General features: G+C 43.0%; 1 pseudogene; it reads left to right on the forward strand.

Annotated features, from left to right (window-relative positions):
• Positions 1-1146: 1146 nt before the first annotated feature.
• LOC121319401 lies at positions 1147-13625 on the forward strand (annotated as a pseudogene).
• Positions 13626-25969: the final 12344 nt, after the last annotated feature.

Consider the following 25969-nt stretch of genomic DNA (forward strand, 5'->3'; position numbering starts at 1 on the left):
AAAAGCAAGCATATACAATGGAGAACATATACATGATGTAACTAAGCTCTGAGATTGCTTTCATTTTATTTTATTTGCAATATTATTTTTGAATGCATTATTTTTTTTTCCCTCTGGGTCTTGCTGTCCTAAACTCATTACTTCTGAACACCTACGCATTGAAGCAGTCACCGAGTAGGAAAATAAAATGTAATTAAAAAAAAAAAAACATTAATTTTTTCCCTCTGTCGCTAAATCACTTCCCACACTGCCACAGGCCATGGCCACCCCCTGTCAGCCCACTCCTGTCCCTCAAACCATGCTCCTGAGCCAGGGTAGAGGCGGCCAGAGAACCAACAGGACTCCCCCCCTCCTGGACTGAGTTGCCACTGGCCCATCCCATCTTGTTTATGAATCCTAGTTGAAGTGCACGGCAGGTTAAAGACCATCGCAATATTCAATCCACTTTCCCTGCCAACAAACCACTTCTGAATTCAGAGGTTAACATTTTAGCTGTAAAAAAAACAAAACTCTGAGATGTACCTGCCCACACCAGGCAATATACACACCCACGCACGCACGCACACATGCACCCCTGTAGCAAGGAACCAGCCACTGATTCACTTGTTAGATGCACAGGGTGTCTGCTTGACTGCGAGTGCTGTGAGATTAAAGGTATGCCTGCCTGTCTGCTCCTTCCCCTTTCTGTTCTGTGCTGTGAGATTAAAGGTATGCCTGCCTGTCTGCTCCTTCCCCTTTCTGTTCTGTGCTGTGAGATTAAAGGTATGCCCACCTGTCTGCTCCTTCCCCTTTCTGTTCTGTGCTGTGAGATTAAAGGTATGCCCGCCTGTCTGCTCCTTCCCCTTTCTGTTCTGTGCTGTGAGATTAAAGGTATGCCCGCCTGTCTGCTCCTTCCCCTTTCTGTTCTGTGCTGTGGTCACACTTGTTTCCCTTCTGCTTTTTTCTCTGTAAAAGCAACAAAAATGCTTTTGTTTCAGGGTAACACTTGCAGAAGTCTCTCAATCTCTCTCGCCCTCTTCCTCTCCACAGTCTCTCTCTCTCTCTCTCTCTCTCTCTCTCTCTCTCTCTCTCTCTCTCTCTCTCTCTCTCTTTGATTTGCGTAGAGGATGTGACAATGTTCTTCATCTCAGATCAGCAACAGTTCCCTTAAACAAGAAAGAAACAGAAAAGAAACAGCAAACAAACCTTAGCTCTCTGCTGCTGCTGCTGCCTGCAGTTATGCTTTGACTCGGGGTGAGTATAGGAATTTTTTTTATAAACAGTCTCAGAGAACTTCAGAGAACTTCATCTTTTACTGTGATAACAAACCCTATCCTGTACACACTGATGAAAGTTTGATCTGGTATTTGCATAGATCTCTCTGATGAAGGCACACTAGGCAAAAAGCCTTTTGTCTACTTGACTTTCTTATAGATTTTCAAAGAGTCCCTGTTTTATGCAGGTTTTAGGAGATTTCTTTGCAAACTGTATGGGATTTAGCCAAGGGATCATGGTAAGGTATCTTTTTTAAGTAGGTGCTCTGATCAGACAGATGGGAAGCTTTGTTCATTTAAAATTCTGCTGATTGCTATTATTTTGTTATGCCCAAGAAAGCTCTTATCTTTGATGGCTGGCAACACTGTCCTGTGCAGCCATTTGGTGATTAGAGATATTGTATGAAGAGCTGGAGCACAATGAGGGATCACATCTTCGCAACAGGGACTCGTTTGATAATCCCCTCTCTGCCTGATCACCTTGGAAATCTCTTCCAAACATGAATATTTACAATGTGCAAATTCTGACACTCTCAACAACTTGCATGGAAGAATATCATTAAGATTGCAGAAACGTTTCTCTCGTTTATATATTTCACAAAGTAGGTCACCCGTGTGATGCATGCTTGCAGGAGACAATAAGCATCAGTAAAGTTGTTTGCACACTTTAACTCAGTAAAGTTGTTTGCACTTCTTCAGTTATACATAAGCTATATATTATTCATGCAAGTCAGTGTACGAAGCATGTAACTATATTACAGAGCTACACTGTAATGTGGTTACAATGCAGAAAGAGTTTACAGAGCACTTACAGTTAATCTGCACTTTGCTAATATTCTGCAGTCTCTTTCATGTAGCTTGTTTATGTGGCTTCGGTACAGGATAACGTTGCTTGTGATTGTTATTCTGAACTGTGGGGATGTTGCTTCAGAGTTTTAGTGCATTTCACAGTAACACAGTTCACTAGCCCTATTTTATTTGTTCACCAAAATAACTATATGAGACATTGGTCAAGATTTTAAGATAATTAAAATAGTTTTTAATAATAATAATAATAATAATAATAATAATAATAATAATAATAATAATAATAATAATAATACAGCTATTTCCTGGTGTATGTAACACTAACCAGTTTGTTAGAAAATGGTGCAGACTTTGCACTGGATAGCTTATTAAATCTGAACCATTGCTCCTTTGTGAGGGGATCTAGATTCTACAAAGGGCACAATGTGGGTTTATTATCTTTAACAGGACTTCGGTTTCTGATCTTTCTGCTTACTCACAGCAGTGAGCACTGCCTAACCACAGAACAGATGGGTGTGCCGATATCATCTCAGTTTCCATAGAATAGGCTTTCGGGTGAGGACCACTCGAGCAGAAGCAATGAGCTTGCTCTTTTCTGCAGATCCTTTCATGTTGATTTGAATAGCATCCTACTCAGTAATGTTTTGTATCAGAGATGTAAACAGCCATGCCTGATTCGAATCGATGTGCCCTTGTGTTTCATGCAGCAGGTACAGTAGCAGAGTCATGCTGGGTACACGTGGAAACTGCAGTAACGTGGATCCTCTCCTGCCCCCAGGTCCGTGCAGTCTAACCACCAGGCCTTCCAACCTTATTACATATAATACATCAGTCCAAAACAAATGTACATAAATAACTTACAATATAAATATGGGATAACAATATGCTGGGGAATTGTAACTAATGATATGAACCGTTCATGCAAAAGAAATAGTCCAACAGATCGCAATTAACAGAAGTGTGCTTCTTCCACAGATAATTGGTGCTCTGGTCTAATAACATCACAAGAAACTGGTTACCATGGAGACAAGCAAGCAGAATCGTTTATGTACTCCAGCCTCCGTTGAGCCTTCAGTGCAGGATTGCCTGTCTCAGCCCGGCAGCAGCTCATCGACGGCTCTTGCTGAAGACGGAATGCAGAGTAAACAGAAGCCCCTGGAAACAGTCTACCTGAACACCACCAGCCTGCCCCTGTACCAGCAGTTTCAGCCTGCATGCAGCCAGGAGACCCTATCCATCCACCTCTCAGTCCCCCAGCTGCCTGAAAGGATGGGTCAAGCAGAGCACAAACAGCTCCTGCCGACCCTGACCCTGAGCCTAGTCAATGGGCTTCCGATTGTGCATAGTCAAAGGTTGGTAAGCATACCTTCAGGGAAGCCCAAGTCGACAGGAAAGCACGTCTGCAAGCACTGTGGCAGGGAATGTCTGAAGCCCAGTGTTTTGGAGAAGCACCTCCGATGCCACACAGGTGAACGGCCCTATCCTTGTGCCACCTGCGGCATTGCCTTCAAGACACAGAGCAACCTCTACAAGCACAAGCGCACTCAAGCTCACGCCCGTCTCTGCTCCGAACCACATAGGGGCAGCAGAGGCAGTGCTCAGGGTTCAAATGAGATGAGTTTATAAAGTCCTTTTCCTGGAGTTTACAAAGGAGGGAATAGCAAAGGCTCTGGGACCCTTGAGAAAAAAACTGCTATTTGTGATGCAGCGCCCATCTTCAAAACTTCAACCCAACTTGAGTTGGCTGAAGAGGGCAAGGTCGAGTCATGTAGAGGCTGGGCTTTGCATCAGACTGCCCTGGTTGGAGTTATACTCGCCCCTGTTAATGGAAACCAGGAGAACATAGCTCAGGAGTGTGGACTACTGCCCGGAAAACAGAGTATGCTAGGCACCATGAACGACTCCAGGGCAGAGAGAGAAGGACAGTCAACCCAAATGCCAAACCGCCACGTTCCGCTCCAGAGGCAGGAAGCCACGTTTTTTTCAAAACAGTGGGACTCAAGAGCCTGTACTGGGAAATCGCAGAGCCACGACAGTACAGACTCTGGGTACCTATCCCACTCAGAAAGCACTGAGCAGCAATCCTGGGGCTCCTGTTCTAACAGCAGCGTGTGTGAACACAGCATGGAGTCCCTGCCAGAGACCACCATGGAGTCCCAGGCAGAAACATCACCCTCTGCTGCTATGAACTGCCCTGTCGAGGCTGCACCCGTAACAAACCGTCAGTGCTGGAGAAGAAGCAAATAGAAAAGCGCATCTCAAACCTGCTCTCCGACAATGACGCCGTTGTGGACGACAAACATCTGGCGAATGTGCGGCCCAGAAAGACAGTGCTCTCTAAGCAAGGCAGCATCGACCTCCCCATGCCTTACACCTACAAAGACTCCTTTCACTTTGACATGAAAGCCAGCAAGGTGACCAACACTTGCGGAAGCTGGAACAGGCCCACGAGCAGACCCAAGCCGGGGCTCTTTAGCTCTGTGCCCACACAATGTTCCACCAGCCTGGACCGCGTACCCGTTACGAGGAGCAGCTCCCTGCCCTTCAGTGGGAGCTGCTTGGGTTTGGAAAGAGCCATCAAGCAAAGCTTTTATCACCAAGAGGGTTGTTCAGGAGGGAAGGACAACTCTGGTCATTTACATGCCGGAGACTTTGCTGCAAGGTCTGTTGATTTACAAGCCTCGAACCCAAGGTCACTAGTGAGGCAGGTGGCTGTGGACTGCGTACCAGCGGCCGAGGTTACCTGTCCTACCGCCCCCCTACAAGAAGCCAGTCAGAGCAGCCTTGGACCTGAGAAGGAGCCTGCAGGCTTAATCAAAGAGTCAAGTGGGGGCAAGGGTCGCCGCAAGAAAACCCCAAAGTTCTCCTACAACAAGTGGTACATGTATGGAGATGGGACTTTCAGGAAACTATACCAGATGGAGAAGGGGAGGAATGCTGAACTCTCTGGTGGTGGCTGCAGGGTGAGAAAAAGCTTGGGTAGAGCAGAAGCCAGCAACAGCTTAGAAGAATACAAATGCATGGAAACCCCGGCAGCTCAAGGACCAGCTATTTCAGGGGGGGTCAACGGAGCATCAACACATCAAGATAACCTTATATACCAGCCACCTGACCTAACAGCTAAAGTGCCTGGCTTTGAAACTGAACAGGGATTGCCCACCCTGCACAAAACAGATTCTGATGTGTCTTTGCATCGCTATAAAACATCAGCAGAACCATGCAATCAAAGTGAAAGAGAAAAATCTGCTCTCCCGAGCAATGAAATGTCTTCTGTTCGAGACACAGGAAGTGGCGAGTCCATTGTATGTTTCCAGAAACCACAGCAGAAGGGGATTGCAAACTCACAGCACCAACGTCTAGTCAGGCAATGCAGCCTTCTGCTCCCAGAGCTCAGTAATATCAAGGGCTCATGAGCACCTAAAGATGTTTGCACCATTAAAGAGGTGGATCAAAGCAGGAAGAATACATCTTGTCAGTCTTTGAGTCACCTTCCATCAGACAGGAAGAAGAAGAAGAAGACAGATGGGATAATTACCACTGGAGGTCTTCCGGCAGAAGTGAGTGGCTGTATGGATGGGACGCAGAGCTGCTCTAGTCTGAAGTGGCTGAACAGCAAGACAGAAAGTAGACAGAATAAAATACTGTTCTCCTTAGGAATACCATGTGATACAAAGAATGAGGGAGTGTCCATGGAAGGGGTAGAAAATGAACCAACAAGCTATCAGGGCCTCATTGGCCATCATTTTCACCCAGGTTCAGCTCAACACAAGGAGACCAGCCCTGCACAAGACACTGTGATGAAGATAGAAGCATCTGTACCTCTCCCAACTAAGAAGCCTAGCTTTCTCCCAATGTATCAACTCAAACTGCCTCAAGAGAGCAGTCAAAAAACACATTCAATTGCTTTCCCCAGATCCACAGAAGACACATTACAGTGCTTTACCCTCACAGCCACTACAACCTGTTTGAACCTTCCTGTAACATCTTTCAGCAACTTGGTTCCTAACAAAAGTAGATGTGATAACCCTCTGTTCCTAAAACAAGAAAAAGAAGACTCTTTATTGTGTGCCACACTTCCCCATGTTTGTGTGAAAGGGCTAAACATGCCTGCCCATGTTGTTGAGGCAGAGCAGGGGGCGAGCAAGACAAAACTGCCAGACACCAACAAGCCAGGAGAAGCAGGATCTGTGTCACAAGATGGTCCTGGCAAGTCCGTAAAGGGTTTCCATCAGGCAGCTTTATCAGACAAACCTCAATGGGCAAGTAGAATCCATGAGGACAGCCATACAGGGTGTGTTTTACGAAAACGTTTTTATCAGAAGGTGGCGACTCCCTTTGTCTACGATGCTCCACTAACTCTTGCTCATTCACTGGAAGTCTGTGCAGGGACTCCATTACAGGATGGTCTGGAACAGCAGCAGCCTGCAGAGATACTCAGTCAAACTCCCTCCCACTCGACAGCCCACACAGAAACCGCATTACAGCAATCAGCAAGTCAACTCCAACCTTTACAATTTCAGGTGCTCTCGCCACACAGAAACCAACACGAGGGCAATGGAGAATGCTTTACACAAAAGGATTCCACACACCACAAACACATAGAGGGGCTGAGTCAGACTCTCCTATCCTGCACAGCTCCAAGGGATTGCAACACAGATAGCTGGAACACTCTATTCCAAGAGCAGAATCAAATGTTACATGCAGTCCAACAGGATGAGCACACTGAGAAAGTCTCAATGTCTACAATACAAAGAGCCAGCCACACTGAAGAAATGCAGTTACTGGAAGCTCCTGGGCAATGTGAACCTTTTCAGGGTCTGAGTCAACTGGGAAGTGAATCAAAAACTGTTTGCCTAGAAACTCCCATTCAAAACCTTCTCATTCAGTCTTCTAATCAAATTTTTGCCTATTTTGAATACCAACTAGCAGAACATTTTACGAAAGGAACTTTTACCCAATCCCAACTTACACAGCAATTCACTGGTGACAACAAAAATCAGATTTGTAAACAAAACAAGCTACTTCAAATACAAACTCAGGAATCCTTTCCCTATAATATTCATGTAAACGAGGATCGTTCTCAGCAACTCCTGGGACTAACTTCTAATCACAAAGAAATATTAAATTGCCTGAAACATACACCCTTATCCTGGAACACGCAACAAGAGAGCTTTAAGCAAGCTGAAGTGGGGGGCTGTTGTAAAAAGCAAATTTGTGAGGCTCAACCAGACACTCATACAAACACTGTTTCACATGAGGATTTTACTGAACAGAAAAATGATGTATCCAGTAAATATGACGCATCTAACACAGACCAACTCTATGCCAGTGATACACCCGTCTCACCAGACTCCACCAGCAGCAACAAATCTTTCGAGGAACAGAAACAGACTTCTTCATCTGATAAAAACCCACAGCACAGACATACGGAAGATGTTTCACATCAATATTTAGGTAAAAACAACCATGCTGAGGATGCTATTTCAGAAGATACTTCTTCCCAACACACGCCATTTCAGGAATCAAATTCGGAAGCTACAGCTCGGACAAGTTGCCCAGAATACGATGCAGAGCCTGTTTCCTGTCATATCTTCAGCTTCCTAACACTCCCAAATGGTCAAACGCTCTCATCCTGTAAATCCATACAGAATTCACATGCTGACATTGTTCCACAGAAAGCTTCAATTATGGCTAATTCTCTCCTTATAAACACAGGAGAACAGGCCAGTAATACAAAATTAGTTTTACTGACGGCTTCAATTGGAAGACACAAATCTTGTCAGGAGCTCAGTGAGACATCTCCCTCTGTAGCTATTTCAGACAGCCACACTGATAATGTTTTACAGGAGCCTTCAGGCCAACACAAACTCATCCAGGCAGTCAGCCGTTCGCGTTTGTCTGATACAGAACAAAGAGCAAGCAATCCAGGATGTATTGTACCAGACGCTCTTAGCCAGCACAAAGTAATAAATAACAGGCTGTCACCCAGCACCACAGAACTGGAAAACAACCCTGGAAATGAGTTGAACTCCAAAGCTTTTTGCCAAAATGAACTTTTCAAGAGACTCCATCAAACTCTGCACTTACCCCTTTCAACACCGCGGACCATGACAGGATTCAAACAGGTGGCCCCCCCCTCCGTCTCCCAGAAGGGCAGCGCTGCCGAATACATCTTACAGGAACACCCGCCTCACACTGAATATCATAGTCCCCAGTCCTGTGTGCCACAGCTGGAAAACAAAGCAAGGGCTGTATTGCTGGAAGCTTCCACCTCATCTGAAACCTTCCAAAGAATCAGTCAGACAGTCTCAGCCCAGTGGGGCTCCCAGGCCAATACTGATGTTCAAGAAGGGGTGGGCAAACCACAACTGGACCGAAGTTTCAATCAGAACCTGTTGCTCTCCCTAGCACAGGGTAAGGATGACTCGGGCGTGCTTTCACGTGTAATGAAATGGGGTCCGCAAGCAAAGCTGGCTTTGCTGGAAACAGTTTTGCAAAAATCCTCTCTCCAGGAAGCTCTGCAAACCCCCCTGTGTCGCAGTACCCAGATGGCAGATGAAGAGGAACCAACCAGAAAACATAAACCGGTCAGGGGACTTCTCCAAACACTAACCTCAGGTAAGTTACTGTTCAATAGGAGAAGGTAGTGTTCTCATTAAAGCACAGTTATTATTTCTAAGCAGGGGCTTTGTAGACTAATATCACAGTAAGTCATAGAGGAAACATGTATTTGATGCACTATATATACCCACAAGGGGGAGTAATAGGATCATATTACACCTGCCTACATAACTTATATCTGCATTTAGAGTGGAGGAGTTTATGCAATGGAGGTTTTCATAGCATCAGCAGGCTATTTAATGTAATCCAGGTAAATCTTTCTGATGATGTCATGGAGTTTAACCGAGATTCACAATCAGTATACCCTTTGCTCAGCTCTAACCATAAGAACAATGAATTGCATTACTGGCTAAATCAGTTTGTCTGTGATGCTTCTCCAGCCACACTTACTATAAGCATGGGTGCAACATAGTATGCTGCAAAATTACTGTGTCATGTGATTATATGGAGTCAATAAGCAATATTTTGAAACTATGAAGGTGGTACATGCCTATGTTTCCCTTTGCAATTAAATTAGGGCTGACATTTTATTATGGCATGAGACACTGTCCAGTAGAAGACACCACAAAAAAAAAAAAAAAACATTATAAGCTGCATTAAATTCTTTACAGACATCCAATACAGTAATATTGTAACCCCTAACCTTTCTAAGAAGGAGCTATGGGCACAAACAGTGCGGGAGCTCCAGTTGGTTTTAAGATCCTTTCATAGGTTTATTGGAGAATTTGTGCAGGAGTTGGGGTTAAGCGTTTCCCATTGAATCTGGAAGTAGGTTAACAGGCCGTTCTTATCTGAAAGACACTTGGTTAGTTTTTCACAAAGGAAAAACTAACAGAGCCCTGCTTTTGTTAAATTCTCATGCCAGGATAAACAAGCTTCTGTGTTATCTGGGTTATTTTCCCTCTTTTTGTGAATATTACTTTTCCAGCAGTGTTAAAGGTCAGTGCTAACAATACAGTGCCACATAGGAATCAGTGAAGCAGGGCAATGGAGGAGAAGCGATCTTAACTCTCAATTCACTTTAAGATAGAGGAGGATTGTGTGTTGCGGTTTCAGTGTGGGGCACTAGGATTTTAAAACAACAAAGTGCGCAGTTCCCCACGGGCTGAAGACGGTTTGATCTAGACAGTGGTGAGGTAGAAGAGTCCAGAGCTGGTTTGCCAATAATCCGCAAAACCCCAGCGAGGTATCACCCACAGGTCAAAGGTCACAGACAGAAGATACAGTGACAAACCAAGAAAAGGTCAAAGGCTACATCAAGATACAGGGGTCAGATAAGATGAGACCCTATTGTTTCCCACAAGAACAAAGGCTTGTACACACGTTGCAAGCTCATGGAATTCCTAAAAGCTTGCACGCACCGCTGTGAAAATTGAGGCCACCGGAAATAGATACAGAGAGTGAAAATCCAGGAGGAATTTCAGCCATAGCTGAGAGATAAACAAACAAGACGATCTCAAACTGAAACACATTAGATGCAGCTTGCCACATCTCTCCATGTTCCTGTGCGAGGACTGGCCACCATCTGTACTGCTTGATGGCTTACGAGCTAACATCTTCATAGTGAGGGTTTATTAGTTTATTCTCATTATTCAATGAAAATGTATAAAAGCACTCCTCAAAAATACATTTCTTAAATCGGTTCTCTGAACAGGGCCCATAGTAACGTGACATTGTATGTGCTGGTTTGGTGGCATATCACCATGGTTACATGATAAGGGTGCTGGCAACCTGTGGGTCTTATCTTCAGTTAGTAATCTCCAAAGGGTATGTTTAATAATATGACACAGATTTATTCATTCACTAAATGCAAAACGTTTATTAAGAAAGCTGCTGCACAAACAGGATAAACAGAGAACACTGGGAAAGGCTGCTTTGCCCGCAGCAGAAAATATTTCAGTATTTTGACAAGGTGTTGGTGTCTGTATCTGCCAAGTTCTGATAGCCTGTACCATTCCATGCCTTAACATGTACAAAAAATCCCACAAGATAAACAGGTAACAGGTTCTGAATGTTTTTCGTTTTATGCTGAAAGCGGTGTTTTGCTGAATTTTCTTTCTTTACCTAACTCTTGTTGTATCACCTGAATCCCCCTTCCAAAGCAAAGGAATATTTCCAGAGCAAAGAAATATAACTTCTGGCATGCTTCATCCCCTGGGACTGCTGTTGCATAAATACTGGTATGCAAGTAGAACACATGAAAAGCAACTCCTTAACCCTGCATTATAATACAAACAGATGAAATAACACACAGCCGTATTGCACATGATAGTTACAACTGTGACGGGTCATTTATTGAAAGAAAAAGGCATCCTTCTTTACTTGTATCATGCTGAAACTATATGCCACTGCCCTAGGACCTGACAGAGCCTGAAACTTGGGCATCCTCCTACCAGTAATGATTTATTAACAGATACAGCATCTCCAATTTTATGGGCGGCGGCAAATCCTCTTTTTTTGCACACATTTAAAGAGATTCTCACATTGGAGCTGCAGGGACGGCCTCCTGGAGGGGATCCAGAGTCAAAGCAAGCTGGAGGTAATGACTGTTTATTCTCCCTGTAAACAAGGAGGCTCCAGAGTCCTCGACGGCAGGCCATCAGACGGCAGGTCTAATCCAAGCTGCAGAGTCAGTCAAAACAGAGCATTAGCAAGGTTCCGCGGCAAGAGATTCTGTGACAGAATGCAGGTCATCAGGGTTCCATAGCAAGAGATTCCGTGACAGAATGCAGGTCATCAGGGTTCCATAGCAAGAGATTCCGTGACAGAATGCAGGTCATCAGGGTTCCATAGCAAGAGATTCCGTGACAGAATACGGGTCATCAGGGTTCCATAGCAAGAGATTCCGTGACAGAATGCAGGTCATCAGGGTTCCATAGCAAGAGATTCTGTGACAGAATGCAGGTCTTCAGGGTTCCATAGCAAGGTTCTGTGACTTTTGTTTACCAGGCAGGGTGTTATTGAGATGACCTCTTTTCATAAACAAAGTGATTGAACTCCAATTGGGTATTTGCTTTATCTCTGGGGTGATAGCTTGGTCTTTTTTGCTCTTTTATTTATTTATTTTTTAACATTGATGTATCATTTTGAGCCTTGAATTACAGTACAAGTGTCTGGTAGAGATGTTTGAAAGCTGTCAGACCCAGGGGCCAAACTTCACATTAACACAGAAATACACATTTACATGAGGCACAAGCCTGACCATTACTGTTGATCAAATGAAGCGTTGCTGTAATTCTACAGGTATCATGTATCAGATGTGAGGCACGGTCGCCTCTTCCATAGAGGGTTGAGATGAAGCATGCCGTTTTCAGCATTGGCCTGTTATCAATACAGCAGCTTACGCAGTTTCATTAAAATATATTTAAACAACATATCTTTAGAATGATGGCATATAATTAGAACCAACATGTACAGCAGTAGCGTGGCACGAAACATTTATCATGTACAAAGATATATGAGCTAAGTTTCTGATGCTCCGGTACAGTAAGCTGTTCCAGGAATCCATGAATACTGTGTAAGCAAACAGGAGGACATCCCTCGGGACCTTTTTAGCTGTGAGAAAGTGCTCTAGGAAATTCAAAGTTAACAGAATGTGGAGCAATACTGACTTTTATTCAGTTTATATACTCTAACCTACTACCTCCCCACTTACGCTATGTAAATTCAATTCGAACAGTGGAAATACTGCCAAGTTTATTGAATTACCCAATTTCCCCAAATCCATTTTGCCAGCTTTAAAAAGCTAATTGAATTAGACCTTAAGCCTGTGTTTTGACACAGAGCAGGAGGCAGCAGTCAACGACAGTCTCTTGTGAGCAAGATTAACAGGGTAATAACACAAGATTTTGGGGGGGCCGGGTTTCTGCCCTACAGGTAGCAAAGAGAAGCAGCGGTCTTCTGATGGTACTTCCGGATTCCAGCCAGAGGGGGCAGCAGGGAGCATCTGCAGAAGGGTCCCAGGGAAGGCAGCAGAGAGGTGCTCTGACTCTGAACTGCAGACAGCAGCTGCTGTGCAGGCGGTAATAACCACAGAACCAGACGTGAGTGACTCCTCAATCCAAAGAGGATTCAGAGCAATACCACAGGACAGTCACTGGTGCTAAACACGGGGTAGCAGACTCCACAGTCCTAACTCAGCATAATATCCATGCACGAAAACCATCTGGTGGAAAACCTTGAGCCATATATGCCACTCAGCAATAATGCTTGGTGTGTTTTAAATTACATTGATTGGTGTGAAATACACCCATTCATGAATTTACTGTGCTTTCAGTGTTAATAGGGGGCAATATCAATACCACCATTAAATGAATGGTACTCTAAACGCTAGTGACATTCAGTTGCTAGATTGGGCCGTATTGATCTCGCTTTCTGCTTATAGTGTAATTAGCATGCAGTGGAAAGCAGAGCCCTTCTAGCTAGCCATTTCTTCTGATAGATCCTCAAAGTTCCCAGTTTCCCCACTGGGCTGTCGTCATTCTTGTTCTACAGTGCCTGTTTCAATCCAGGTACTTCACTAAACCCTTTATTCAGACACCAGAGGGATACATTCTTGACTGAGGGGATGCCAAGAGCACTTCTTTGCTGTGAAGTGCGTTACACTGGTATGTCTGTTCATAGTCTGGCAGCAGGGAGTGGAGCCTTTTAGCACGTTCCTGAGCAGATATCAAAAAACATGCAGCCAGCTCATATTTTAAAACCACTGTGCAAATGAACTTAAGATGGGTATCAAAATAAATGGTAACGATCCTTTCTGTCTACCAGCTATCCATCTGCGGAGAGGACTTGTGATCATCCACAACGCAAGCAAGCAAGCATCCCAACCACGCAATAGCAGTTATATAGCTTTTAACCGCACCTCACTGGCGTGCAAGCATAGACCATCTAATTATTTTATACAGTCTGAATTCCTCTAGAGGAAGAAGAAGTACCAAGTAAAGACTGGGGTCTGTGAGGCTTACTATAATCTATTATTTTGTTTCCTCACAGGAGCTGGACGCATCCCAGAAACCAAATGCGAGCGAGGAGAGTCCTCACCCTCCACCTCTTCATCTCTCCCAGCTACCAGCTCATACCAACTCCCTGCCCAGTACCTTCTCCCACATGGGGGGCCACGTGACTTTGAGTCTGGCCTCTGGTTTCTCCCATCCTCCAGGGCCGAGGGAAGGATCCTATCTTTCTCCCTCTATAGTCAGATTCCTTTCTGTGCCTCACAAAGCCCGCCCACTCTCCAGGGGTGCCCTCTTATTGGACAGCGAGTGTGCTGCTATGGGTCAGGAGGAGGCTGAACTACAGAGAAACTCAGGGTCTTTGAAAACAACACAAGGCCTCTCGCTGCAGGAAGAACGACCCACCAGTAATGTAGGGTACAGAGAGGGTCCATCACAGAACATAGATAACAAGGCAAAGGTTGACACTCTCCTGCCGGTCCAAGTCTTTGGAGTGGGGGATAAAAACATTACACAGTGGTCTTCAAAAGGAGATCTGAACCCAGCCGGCTTCAGTTTGAGTGGGAATCCGTTGTTCGGGGATTCCAGTGTGAATGGAGATGGAGAGGAATGTTTGAATTGGATTCCTGCAGATTCCTGCTTGAACAAGGAGGAGGTGAGCAATGCTGGGTCAGGTCTTCCGAAGACCTTGCAGGCTCTTCACAGAGCTGCCCAGGCTAACCTAGAGGAGGTGGACACAAGCAGCAGTGACGACGAAGGAAAGCTTGTCATTGAACTCTGAAGTGGGCATATCTTTAAGATTTTTTTAAAGGCTTGTGAGGGAGTTAGTATTAGATATGTGTGGCTCTCTCTAGACTGATGTCTCTTTACTAAATAAGTTAACTTTGGAAACAGGGTCCACAGTGGACTGAGAGGAGGCATGAACTAATGCTAGAACTGACAACAGACAGTGTTACTTCAGATTATATTTGTAATGTCAGATTTTATTTCTGTTAATCAGGGTGGATTAGTGACCATTGTATTTGCCATTGGTCGTGCAAGCTGTTTTCTTCAGCTGTTTAATAAAGTATGTTATGATATTCTGTTTTTTTTTCTGTTGTCAATAATAACATGGCACATAGCATCTTTCTCTCTTGCTGTTTCTTCCCTGTGATACAGTGATAAATAAACAGGTTCTATTCATATTACAAAAAATAGAGATTTGCCTTATAGGACCCCATAGGTGCAGGACCTTGTTTGAATGGAATTAGATGCATCTTCAGTGGGAAAGTTTTAAGTGGTTTGGACCACTGTAGCATGTCTGTTGCTTGCCATTGACTCTTGGTCATGGTTTTCTGCAGACATTACCATACCAGCAAATACCGAGAGACACTCGTCTCGGTGGACACATTGTTCAAATACCCGAGAGACACTCGTCTCGGTGGACACATTGTTCAAATACCCGAGAGACACTCGTCTCGGTGGACACATTGTTCAAATACCCGAGAGACACTCGTCTCGGTGGACACATTGTTCAAATACCCGAGAGACACTCGTCTCAGTGGACACATTGTTCAATGTAGACACTGCCTTGGTGGACGAGATGGTTGCACCCGCTACCATGCACACTGTGCAGTTACTGAGATCTTTCTGCTTTGCCATGACCGTTGCTGAATAGTTGCACACACACCCCTTATATAGATGATGGTGGTGCATCCAATGTCCACATGAATGCACATACAGCTGATCTTTTTGCTATAGAAAGTTCAACACAGAAACGATATCTAGCAGTTGGTGAAGGACCTCCCCTTAGAAAAGCTCACCCAGTATTTTTGCAGTTCTGTCATGTTTTTTCCCCATGCTTATACTCTATATAGTACAGTTTAACCTGGTTTGCCACATTTATTAATATGCTTTACCATACCTCGCAATTCTTTAAAATGCCTATCCATGCTTTACTGTGCATCCACTGTTCTTTTTTACACTTTTCCGTGCTTTTACTGTGGCAAACACTTACAAGGGTCAAAATACTTTACCTCTGAACTGTCTTTTTAAATCATTAAAACAGGTCCCTACCCATTTTCTTTGTATGTTTTTTTTTTACATATTATTTTAAGAGAGAAATACTCTTAAGACTTCACTGTTATAGATGTTGGTTTCTCTAACCTTGTCTCTACAGCAATGATACACACTTAGATCAATTGCAGTCCACTCCAGGGAACACATTGAAACTGGATCAAGGTTTGACTGATTTTGCCGATCAGATGGAAAGAAGCATGTATTAAATGCAATGTCAAAGGCTGAAGCATGTGCACATGCATACCAGCACTGCCTACCCTGTGAAGCATATGTGACCTGACCTGGAAAAGACTCCCTTCTTTTTTAAATATTATTTTCATGTAACTCATAACTCTTCAACAGCAGTCTTAGCCTGGAGATTCTTTTTTTTTTTAAGTCTCTGTGGTGTTTAACCTCTGTATCCATCTGATCCCTTGCATTAAGTTATGATCTGATCTCTCAGATTTAGTATTTTCCTTTTATTTATTTTTCTGTCTGCTCCCATCATTTGTCAGTGTCTTCAAAGATGGCCAAAAAAAACACCATCTTCACACTTGCCCAAACATCTCCACCCTCCCCTACCTCTCTTATCTCCCCTATCTCCCTTATCTCTTCCTTGAGGACATTATTTTGCAGTCATTCATCTCCTCAGCAGTACTGTGAGATAGCATTCAGCCCGTTCTGCACAACAATAAAGACAGCGGCAATGTAATCTAATAAATCACGTAATTGACTTTGGTATATCCTCCCTCAAGGTGTGTGTCACAACAGCATGAATGGTTAAGACAACTCTATATGTTTATATTCAAAAAGCACGCTTGGAATTTCTTGGCATGAGAATAGTAGATGGAGGTCAACTGAAGTCCCTTCCTTGCTATTTCCTTTAACATTGTAGACTAGAGGCTTATAGAATCAAGGAAAAATAACATGTTGTTTGTTATGCACCTTTGATGAACTGATGTGCTTTGTGCTGTGTTGTTGTATTTCTAACACAATCAAAGTGTATGCTTTCTGTCGAAAGCCAAGAAAAATATTTACTTCAGGCCTCCTACGTTTGCAAGCAAAGCAAAAAGTGAAAAGACAAATTGAAAGCACATCTGCCTCTTCAGAACCAGCAGCTCAAAAAATGTACAAAGAGGGTCTATAAGGCGTTTGGGTTTGTTACTGTTATCTTACTCACTACCAGCAGCTATTGAGTGATTTAAAAGGGGTTTCAATGCTGTGAATCTAAATCACATAGATTCTCAAAGCGCTTTACATTACCAAACCAGAAATAAACAGGACTCTTAATGAGTTTCTTACTCATTTCGAATTGTTATTGCAGTTTTTACACTACACCGTGACCTTTAAATGAAGGCAATGATTTCCGTTGATGTAACAGGGCAGAGGCTGAGCGTGAACTGACGACCCCGCGCACCGCAATCAAGCGTCTTAACCACAATACAAAAGAGCTGGGCTCGGCTGCATCCGTGGTTCTAGAGCGTTTCGCCTCCTCTCATCTCACTGCTAGGACAGGACACAATCCCTTATTCTACATTCCTTATTCTAGTGCTTCCATATTTAATGCTTCAAACTTGTTCATGTTTTTATATCCCCTTCGGTCACAATTTTAGATTTTTGATACATCCATATTGTTTTAATTTGTCCAATGACAATATAAATCCTCACGTCTAGCTTCTGTTATTAGCTTTGCCCAATGCAGCGGTCATAGCCAGGAAGATAATCGACTGAAGAAGCAGGAAAGCACTGAGCCAAGGGCAAGGGTACATTATGAACAACAAAGAAGTTAGGACCATCACAAGTGCATTAAAAAGCTGGAAGAGTCAATATTAAAAACATCAGCATGCAGACTTCTGATAATCCTCAACAAAGACATTGAACTCCTCTGCAGATATGTAGTACTATCTGTTTCTAAGCACAGCAAATTCTACCAGGCAGGAAATTTAAAAATACTCTGCAATCAGCATATTCATTGAGAGGTTGGCTAGGCTGTTCTCAGCCCACCTTGCACCAGCGATCCCTGTGAGTTACGTAGACTGGCTGGGCGCCTGCAGCAGTGGCACTGGAAAGATTTTTGAAGTGGGGGTGCTGAAAGCCCTGTATATGATGGAATATGAGCCCTGTATATGATTAACATTGTATTTTCCAGGCAGCCAGATGTTCTCATTTCTCAAGTTATAACCCCTGCATATGATTCATTCATTTATGAGATAAAACACATACATTGTAAAGTATAGCATAGATAGAAAATTATTATTGTATAATTACACATGCAACGAGCAAGGGTTACCTTGACAAAGACAGCCTGCCTCCCCCCCAAAAAACGGGCTTGATTATTCTAGCTGTGTGATGAGACAAGACTGTATGTCTCAACTCCTGATTTACTTTGGTCAAGAAAATTGACTTTGAAACAAATGAAAAAAACTGCCAGCCGAATCCACACTCACAACATCTGTGCTTTGTTAGCAGCATTTGGAGTAGAAAGGTGAAAGTGACTCTGATCCATTGCAGGTATTAAAATGTTTAAAAGGTTGTTTTCACTCTATTAAGTTTTCTTTCAGGGAGAAGGGTGTTCAATATCTCATATATGCTCTTGTCAGTCATAGCTTTCACTATATAAAACAAATATTGTCGGGAGCAAAGCACTAGCATTCCCTCTAATACATTCTATTATTCTATACAGCACCTATATACAGCATTCTGGCCACTGCTAAAAATTCTCATGGTATTTGTTTATGTGGGGTGCAATTTTTGATACCACAAATATTTTAAGTCCCCCTCATGTCGCTACTAATTATTCTCATTCTTTATAGCCCTCTTCAAAACCCAAACCACAATCCTATTTCTGCCTTGGGAGGTTGACAAGTTCACATGTCTCTACCAAGACGCTCCAGGGTTTATTCTCTGAAATACATAAAGCGCACAGTCGAAGCTGCCAAGCCTGCATATCTCTGGATGTTTGTCCATTTCACAATGAAGGAAACAACCTGTCTATCATTGCCTAATCCACAGGAGGCCCTTCAGATCACTAAAGCACTCAAGACACTGACTATACAGAGCCAACCCTACCTGCCTCTTCCCATCAACCAACTCTCTGTTTTCACAACTGCGCTTAAACTTTAGTGAAGGTGTATTACATTGGAGTTCACAGCTACTGTGCCACTTTTTCACTGCACAGAACTGCAGGAGACTGATTTCACCAGATGAGCATGGTGGCTCCTCTTATTAGTAAAATGGCATTTTCTTATTTTTAAACCAGAACCACAGAACAATTACGAGCACATGTTGTTTACTGCAGTTTAAATAAAAAAAATAATAAAAAAAACCTTAAACATAAATCTAAAAAGCTTTGGTTATAAGAAATGTATGCTTTTTTTTTAATAGTTTACTATTCGGTGTACGCTCCGGCATTGAAAATCTTGCTGGCTTTAAAGTTTGCTTGCTTTCACCTTCAACTAGTACAGGCACACAAGCTTATTCCCTCCTCAGCCCTTTCTGGCCTCTCTCCTGTAAAACGAGGCAGCTCCTTGGACTCTTTCTGACCCACAAGGAGCGAGGAGTACAAACCATTGACTTCTCACTGTGTGAAGTTGTTGCAGATACTCTGCATTACAAGCGCCTCAACTCCTGCTGGGTTAGTATCACACCATACATAATGTGCTAACCAGAAGCTCAAGGACAAGCATAAAATGTTAGACAACAGTTGCAACCTTTTAATACATGCAGCTACAGCTCCTACAAAAAAAAAAAAATTTTAGCAAATCTGTAAAGAAAACCACATGGCTGGTGAGCCAGCTTTCCACAAATATAACGGAGCGCATTGCAGCAGCAGCATTGTCCTGGGCTTGATTTCTGATTGGCTGGCTGGGAGTCCTAAATTATTCCTCCACGTGACCATTTATCAGGACGACACACTGTTGCCAGTTTGGATGAAATGCTGGAAGACACTGTCTTCACAACAGTTGCTTGTGTGACCATAATTAACAGCAAAAATTTGCTGTCTTGGATAACCAATACTAATGCTAAATAGGAAAGGGGGGGATTAGTTACTTTTAGTATTTATTTAGAGGAACGTGAGTACGCCTCAGCTGGATCATACTAAGCAGGTGTTATGGTACTCTGAGTCTCTTGAGACGGGTAAGGGTCATCGACAGGATGATCTGTTACAGATGTTTCAAATTACCACTTATCCAAGGTTTGAGATTCTGGTAACACTTTACATTACGCTCTCTAATTACTCTGCATTTACCTAGCAGTTACTAATCCTAACTCTAACCCTAACTCTAAACCCAACCCTTTTTGATACAATTGTGCACTTTCATATAGCATGCAAAAATATTTGCACGTTAAGTGCATTCTAACTATCCACAGACAAGGGCAAGATAGGTTCAGCCTCAGTAGACATACAGAGCATGCTAAGGTTCAATTTTAAAAAGCCAAAACGTGGTTACCATTAGACGCAAAGTTTCTGCAGCTGTGGAAATGTAAAATATGTTAGCATGGATTTCAAAATGCATTTAAGATAATTTATTTAAGATTCTGCATGTTGGAAGGAAAACCATCTGGCTAAAAAAATAAATATGGCTAATAAGAGTTTTCAAGGCCATAAATCTATCATATTATCAACACATGGTTTTTAAGATGGTTTCACCCGCCTTGATCTGTGATCTGTGCAAAACCATATTGGCTATACATACGCACCCCCAAAAAACTGTGAACCCTATTAACAAAGCTGTAATTAATCATTTAAATAATCTGTTGTGATCAAATGCATTAAGTTTGGCTTGCCTGAAACTTTTCTAAACTGACAAATACATTTGATTTGTTTTATCAAAAGCCTTATGTCCATCGTGGATAGGAGCCCTTCTCGTAGCAATGCTTGGGTAGGTCTTTAACATCAGAAAGGGGTGCTGCTTGGATGCTGCATGGTTAGGGTTAGGGTGTATCCACAGTAATAAATATTGCACATTCAGCAGGGTTTGCTCTCTCCCGCATTTGTTTATTTGTGGAGACTAAGTAGCTTGGTGAGATTCAACATGCATCACAGTACATTCCTCATAGCACAAACACTACAAGATGTGGGGGGAATACAGATTTTAGCCCACACTATCTAGGCCAATAACAAAAACGCAAAGAACTCTATGTTTATTATCAAATGTAGTTGTGTGATATACAAAAAAATAGGATGCTGACTGCATTTTTTTGTGCAAATGGGTAGTCCTTTGCATGACTGATTCCATTGGTAAGCAAAGATCCCTGGATTCTTTAACAGAACTGCATCTCCCTGTTGCAAATTTTAGTCACAATAGGCAAGACAGCAGATCTCTTTGACAGTCCAGACGCTGTGAATACTACAGAAGAGACATCAGCCAGCATTGGGAATAATGTAGTGATCATTTTACAGGCACAAAATGGTAACACTTAAATTAAGTGTCTCTAATTACTGTGCATTCACATAGTAGCTACTTAGTAAAGACAAGTGCACTTACACATAATTACAATGTTATTATGCATAGTTACAGTGAACTTAATGTGTAAATCTTTTTGCACAATATATGCAAGCACACAATTGTAGCAGAAAAGAGATAGGGTTACGGTTATATCGTGCAAAAAGATTTACACATTAAGTTCACTGTAACTATGCATAATAACATTGTAATTAAGTACACATGTATTCACTAATGTAAATGGTTACCTTATAAATACAAAAATAAGCACAGGAATGGAAATGAAACATATAATGATAAGATGAGAGTGGACCTTGCTGGACAGGAAATAATACAATCGAGCTTTAGGAAGGAAAACAAATCATTCAAGTCCTCCATCTATATTAGCAAATCTTAAACTGAAAGCAGGCCTTTTATTTAAAACATTTTCTTTCTCCAGTTCTTGCAATTTGTCTAGGACCTTTTTTGTTTTTACATTACATCATATTGTTTTTTTAAATAATCTCCTTAACAGTCAAAACAAAAAAAATAAAAATCTGTAGAATTTATTTCTGTTTGTTTGGATTTAAACCAGATGGATTTAGCATGAGATTGATAACAGGATTAATACTATACACAAGCCGAAAGGACATGTGAAAATGTGAAGCATCCCTTGAAATGAAAGCAGGGTGGTAACCCAAGCCAAGCACTATCCATCATACCAAAATAGCAGCCGCTACGGTCTACTGGAACAGATATTGGTTGATTTGACCTATGACCCTCTACAAGGAAACACATTGAAGGCCAATGACTGGATAGGTTTTGCAAAGGTGAAAATGAGAAAGCAGGATTCCTTCTGTGTTTTAGAATCTGTGTTTGCTGCCAGGATCTGCAAGTGAGTCCATGCTGGAACAATGAAAGGCAAGGATGCAGGGGCATTTCCAAACACATTGCATCTTGACTTAATTAAAAGTGCAGCCTCAGAAAGAGATGAGCCCTGGGGAGAGAGAGCCTTGTTATTACAGGTGTTCCCGTGCACCTGACAAAGCAGCATCCTCATCAACACAGACCTGTGGGAGTGACGGTCTGACATCCAACTCCTCAGCAGTTCTGTTGAGTGGGCTACACGAGATCCCCCTCTTTCATTGGTCTTCTCTGCTGACAGGTTAGAGTGCTTGCCAGAGCCAGTAGCTATTTCAAATTTATTATATGGCCATTTACAAGGTTACAGCTTTGATTTCGCAACAGGGCATATCAATTAAAGTCTAGAAGTGCAGGTTTCAGATAGAGGCTGCTGCACGGAATGCGATGAGCTTCTATTTCCTGGGGAAGTAAACAGTTACACTGCAGTTTGAGCAGTCCCTTGTGTCTTCCAAAATAAATGCTTGAAGTGTCTAACTGCTGTCAGGTGTGTCTGGTTAACACTTTCAACACTGCAGATCAGTGACCAGGCCCAGGAAAGAGAACTCCTTTCAAAACAGAACACCAGTACACTAATCTCAAGCAGGCCCATACATTACAGATATTATGCTGCGCTCTTATCCTAGAATTCAGGACTGACCAAATACTGTCCCTGATTGTGACTGCGGTGAAGTAAATCCAGCCCCACATTACTGATCACTATACACGCTTTCCAGGAGGTACAAATGGTTCATAGGCAACCCCAGATATCATTGACTGGCTTTTCAAATTAAAAAAAAAACTCTCTTCTAGTCCCTAAGGAAGACGCAAATGCATGATAGCCTCATATGAGAATGCAATTTCCCCTCACATAAAGCAATGGGGGAAAAAAATGCCAATAAATCTTAATATTGTGTCCAGAACAATTTTTTTCATGTATCTGAAAATAATATATCATGCATACAAGGGTTAATGAAAAAACAAACTCACAACCTAAGTGCATTAAAATGAAAACAAGCATTTAAAAAAATGCATGATAGATATCATCACTGTTATAATAATACCCTTCATATCTGGATTGACCAGAATGACAGCTCTTAATCTACGTCATCTCTGGCTATCACCATCTCTTTAAATCCCTCTGTGTTGTAAATTGCTATAGTTCAATGTAACCCTTATTTAACAGATGCTTCAGAGCAAATTACAGGCTGATACTGGAATAATTCCTCCAGCTATTTCTGGTAGTTTTTGTTGTGGAAATTGAAAGCAGGACCTGCAGGATTAGAATTGACAGGCCTGATTATAGCGAACCCTTCCCATCTTTAACTGAACCGCTGAGCTGAAAGGATTTCCAAACAGACTCTGAGCTTCACAGAAAATAAATCCCTAGCAAAGGGCTCAATGAAGTTAACAGTGCAAAGATTCAATCAGTGGTACAGAAGGATTCAGTTATGTATCTCATGTACAGTTATTAGTAATTGTCTGATAAAATGCTACTAATATGTGAAGGAAACTTTTCTTCTGTATTGAGAAAGTATAATAAACATAAGAGGAAGGAAATACCCTCACCCTCACCACAACCCTAACCCTCTCCTTCACCCTCACCATCACCCTCACCTTCACCCAGTTGCTCACCCTCAACCTCACCCTTTCCCTCAACCTATCCCTCTCCCTGTCCCGCTCACTCACCCTCTCCTTCATCCTCAACCTAACCCTCTCCCTCACTATCACCCTCAACCTCACCCTCACTCTCATCCTCAACCTAACCATCTCCCTCACCCTCACCATCACCCTCTTCCTCACCCTCACCCTAACCCTCATCCTCACCCTCACCCTCACACTCACCCTCACCCTCACCTCACCCTCTGCATTTCCCTCAACTTAACCCTCTCCCTCACCCTCACCCTCACCCTCTCCGTCACCCTCTCCCTCTCCCTTACCCTCTCCCTCACCCTCACCACAACCCTAACCCTCTCCCTCACCCTCACCCTCACCCTCACCCTCACCCTCACCCTCACCCTAACCTTGTCCCCCACCCTCACCCTCAAGATCTCCCTCTTCCTCTCCCTCACACACTCAACATCACCCTCACCCTAACACTCTCCCTAACCCTCTCCCTAACCCTCACCCTCACCCTCACCCTCTCCCTCACCCTCTGCATTTCCCTCAACTTAACCCTCTCCCTCACCCTCACCCTCTCCCTCTCCCTCACCCTCACCCTCTCCGTCACCCTCTCCCTCACCCTAACCCCCTCTCTCTCCCTCACCCCCACTATAAAAGCAAACCTGTATCCTTATTCTTGCTCTTAAACAAACCCTATCCAATTATTTTTACAGTCAAGTCGTGAGCAAAAATGTCATTTTATTTTTTTTGTTTTTTTACGGGATTGTGTATTGAATGATGCCTTTCTGGTCCACTCTGGGAGACTATTAAGTGAAGATTAATGTGTCCTAATGTTGAAGATGACTTTGATCTACTCGAGCTGCATCAAAGCTCACTTATTGTTTTACACGTTTTCTTGGATGCTTATGAGTTTGTTTCCAGGCTGGCTTTTGACTCCAGATAAATACCACTCCTCCTCAACCTTATTAAGCAGATTTCCCTCCATAAAAAATAGATTCAGTACCTAACTGGGATTGTAAAACCTTATAAATTGTACTGTTTACTCAGATAAAATGTTCAGGGACCATCTATGGAGGGGGTAAATCCCATGGCTTTTCATATTTTCTTACCGAAAGTATCAATAGACATATATATATATATATATATATATATATATATATTATATATATATATATATATATATATATATATATATATATATATATATAGCATATATATATATATATATATTATTTCTAGTGATATATGTCCTATAAGTACTTAAATGAATAGACCTACAAACGATGTGGTGCTAAAACAATGGTTTGTTCCACCACGCATCTTGGTTCCAAATGTTAATGGGGAGAGAAACCACTGTTTTCCCCGCAGGTATCTTCCTGATGTAATATCATATATTCCCCCTAAAGGACTTCTGTTCCAGTTAATATTTTGTATCACAATCATCGGTCAATTAAACCTGCCCAGTTGTTCATTAGAAGGCTTCGCAGACCGGGTAAGTAATCTTCCAAAGCGTCAACCGTTGGTGTTTCGGTTGACCGTCTGTTGCCTCGCCAAACACCCTCCCCTCAAATCTCAGATCAAGCTACAGAACCACACACTCCAAACACCCTCCCCTCAAACCTCAGACCAAGCTGAGAACCACACACTTCAAACCCCCTCCCCTCAAACCTCAGAGCCAAGCTGGCAGAACCACACACTCCAAACACCCTCCCCTCAAATCTCAGATCAAGCTACAGAAACACACACTCCAAACCACCTCCCCTCAAACCTCAGATCTACAGAACCACACACTCCAAACCCCCTCCCCTCAAACCTCAGATTAAGCTACAGAACCACACACTCCAAACACCCTCCCCTCAAACCTCAGACCAAGCTGCAGAACCACACACTCCAAACACCCTCCCCTCAAACCTCAGACCAAGCTGCACACACTCCAAACACCCTCCCCTCAAACCTCAGACCAAGCTGCAGAACCACACACTCCAAACACCCTCCCCTCAAACCTCAGACCAAGCTGCAGAACCACACACTCCAAACACCCTCCCCTCAAACCTCAGACCAAGCTGCAGAACCACACACTTCAAACACCCTCCCCTCAAACCTCAGACCAAGCTGCAGAACCACACACTTCAAACCCCCTCCCCTCAAACCTCAGACCAAGCTGCAGAACCACACACTTCAAACACCCTCCCCTCAAACCTCAGACCAAGCTGCAGAACCACACACTTCAAACCCCCTCCCCTCAAACCTCAGACCAAGCTGCAGAACCACACACTTCAAACACCCTCCCCTCAAACCTCAGACCAAGCTGCAGAACCACACACTTCAAACACCCTCCCCTCAAACCTCA

Source organism: Polyodon spathula, chromosome 8, assembly GCF_017654505.1.
Source record: "Polyodon spathula isolate WHYD16114869_AA chromosome 8, ASM1765450v1, whole genome shotgun sequence".
NCBI classification, from domain to species: Eukaryota; Metazoa; Chordata; class Actinopteri; order Acipenseriformes; family Polyodontidae; genus Polyodon; species Polyodon spathula.